We start from the raw sequence: 3,063 nt of genomic DNA, 5'->3' as shown, positions 1-3,063 counted from the left end.
GCCCTGGCAGGGGCTCTGAGCTCTCCCTGGATCCTTCTCCTCTCCAGGTGAGCACCCCCAGCCTCTCTAACCATGGACACCCCTCTCCAAGAGCACCAGCGATGATCCCAACCCGCCCAGCCTCACTCCCAGAATTCTCCTTCCCAGCCCCATCCCAGCGACCCCACCTCTGCCCAGAGCTTCCCATTGCATTAATTGYTCTTTAATTAGAGCCAGAAGCCTCCCCCAAGCCTGTCCCGCCACCCTTCAGGCTGTCTCCATGGGGTGACATCCCCAGTGACACCAACGGGACAGTGCTGCTGGAGGGGCTCCCAGAGGGTCCTGCACCAGGAACAGGAATAAAATCCAGCTTTGGTCAGCTCAGAGCTGCTGGGAGCTGCCTGCAGCCCCAAATGTGCTGGATCCTGCATCATGCAGGAATACCAATGGCCAAATCAGAGCCTTTGGCCTCCCAGTGTCCTGGCCGTGCCATCCTTCCCTTTGGAAAAATCAACTCTTCCTCACTGCCAGCGCAGGGAATTTTGTGATTCCCAGAACAGCTGGGTGAGAGGACAATGATTAATGTGGGAGAGGAAGCCAAGGTGTGAGCCCTGGGATGTGGGGAAAACATTGAAATGGATGCACGGGCTGGTCCAGCTCCCTGAGATTGATAAAGTTTAATATTGGAGATTAGGGCTCAGAAACGGAAATGTTCATTAATTAATTTCTGTTAGTGGGAAGTCACATTTATTCATTARAGGGCATTAAAATAATGTATTCAAYKGCTCCAAAACATCTCCAAAACCTTAATAAAGATGCATTTGTTGCTCTCCCGGGGTATTTTACAGCTGGGAACAGTCACAAAGTGCCAGGAGGACCTGCCAGGAGCTGGCAGGAGCAAACCTCGGGAGTYTGGGCTTCCGGATTAACTTCCAAGTGTGATAAGTCATATATGGGAACACAGCAACTACTGCAGCTGAAGAAGGCTGGATTTAGGGCTTGTGTTTTCTTGCATGGTTTAGATATTTCCTTTGGCTTATTTTCTCTCTTTTTTCTTGGTTACCAACCATAAAATYCCAGATATTTTAGCAGAAGATAAATGCTCAGAGCAGATTTCACAGTTTTTTTTTTGCTCCAGCACTTAAAGGAGCAATTTCCTCTGCAGAAATGCAATCAATCTCAGCAGCCCCAATGGACCCAATAAAGCTCAGTAACCATAAAATCATGGAAAGTTTGGGGTTGGAAATGGTCCTTAAAGCCCACCCAGTTCCATCCATTGGCTCAGGAACGGGAGCCAGGGATGCTGAAGGATCCTCTTGGAGGGGACCCGTCAGCTCCTTGGTTTCATTGTCTCCCTTTCACTTCCAAAACCATGGAAAACCACAGAATCCCAGAATGGTTTGGGTTGGAAGGGATTTTAAAACTCATTTTGTTCCAACACCTCCCACTGTCCCAGGCTGCTCCCAGCCCCAATGTCCAGCCTGGCCTTGGACACTGCCAGGGATCCAGGGGCAGCCACAGCTTCTCTGGGCACCCTGTGCCAGGGCCTGCCCACCCTCCCAGGTAACAATTCAAACAACATGTGACTTTTCCTTTGGCCCTTCCTGCTGGTTTATTTAAAAAATAAAAATTTATTTAAAAAATTTAAAATTTTCCTTTCAAAGCTCCTTCCAGCCCTGTTTCATTTCCTTTTCCCTGGATGCTGCTTTTCCCTCTCTAGGGATCCCCATTGTCCCTTTCCATCCTGCAGAGCACCCCACACTGCTGTGCCCTGCAGTCAGACCCTTCCCCACATTTCCTCCTGGAATTTCTCCCAGACCAYGCTCCCCAGGGGAGGATGAGCTGCTGATGCACAGRGGTTCAATCCCTCCTTCCTGCCCCTCTGTACCTCATCCAGCTCCTGCAGCTCCTGGCTCAGCCGCTCTGAAGGGGCTGTGCTCCTCCAGCAGCTCCAGCACATCTGTGGCTTCCTTCGGAGTCACCACCCAGAACATCCCCATCTCCTCCTGGAGCTTGGCCTCTGCCAGCTCCTTCCCATCCTCCTCAGGTCTCTGCATCCCTGTGAGGTGGTGTTGCCTTTTCCAACCTCGAAATGAAACTGGAGATGATTTTAGGACAGGAAGCGATATAGAATTGGGTCTTTTTTGGAGCTCCAGGAGCACGCATGGAAGAATATCCCCAAAAGCCACTCCACAGGGATGAACACAGTTTGATGGGTTTCAGGAAATTAGCACAATTGATAAAAAGCACCAATTAGGAAGACCAGTGGTGATGAATTCCCCCCCTTCTCTGGAGCCCCCCACCCTCAATCCCAGCTGTCCCTGGTGATGGAAATGTGTCTCACAGACCTTGTTCCCAGCCTTGGTTCCCAGGAAGAACCAGGACAGGTTGGGATTTTGTGCCCCCCACGGGGCTCAGAGCTCTGGAATGGGTTTGGTCTCCCAGGTGGGGGAAAGGGGAGGGAAAAGCACTGGGAAGGTCACAAATATAAAAAAGGAAAAAGGCAAAAATCACTGTGGCAGCAATGTGTGCATGGTCAGAGTCTCTGGATGGGACCATCCCAGCAGCCCGACTCAGATTTGATCCTGCTGAAGCCCAGTGACCCCAGTGCAAAAGCCAGAATGGGATCACAGAGAGGGGCAGAGGAAGATGGATGTGGGATAAAGGGTCAGCTCAGTAACAGGGGCAGAACAGACCTTGAGGGTGGGCTGGGCCTTTTTGGTGCTCACCTCTCCAGGCCTGTGTRCTGGGACACCTGGGTGTGTCACTCAAAGAGGGGACAAATTCCAGGGGTGAAGGAACACCTCGGTTTGACTCAGATATCAGGAAAAAGGGTTTGACCATGAGGGTGGGACGGCCCTGGCACASGGTGCCCAGAGAAGCTCCTGGATCCCTGGAAGTGTCYSAGGCCAGTTGGACACTGGGGCTGGRAGCACCCTGGGATTGGGAAAGGTCCCTCTCCATGGTCCTTAAGGTYGCTTCGAATCCAAACCCTGGTGTTTCTATGAAATGGGCTGAAAGTCATGTGTTGGAGAGTTAAATACATATGCAAATTACATATAAATAAAGAAATAAATAAAATTT

The 3,063-nt window shown here is 50.9% G+C and overlaps 1 pseudogene; it reads right to left on the bottom strand.

Annotated features, from left to right (window-relative positions):
• The window catches only part of LOC130584075 (exocyst complex component 1-like), a 16,722-nt pseudogene extending 14,686 nt beyond the window's left edge, over positions 1–2,036 (bottom strand).
• Positions 2,037–3,063: the final 1,027 nt, after the last annotated feature.

This window comes from Malurus melanocephalus, unplaced genomic scaffold, assembly GCF_030028575.1.
Source record: "Malurus melanocephalus ecotype Western Australia unplaced genomic scaffold, MMel_1.1 scaffold_664, whole genome shotgun sequence".
NCBI classification, from domain to species: domain Eukaryota; kingdom Metazoa; phylum Chordata; class Aves; order Passeriformes; family Maluridae; genus Malurus; species Malurus melanocephalus.
The sequence above is the reverse complement of the archived record's forward strand: the minus strand, read 5'-3'. Positions and strand labels throughout refer to the sequence as shown.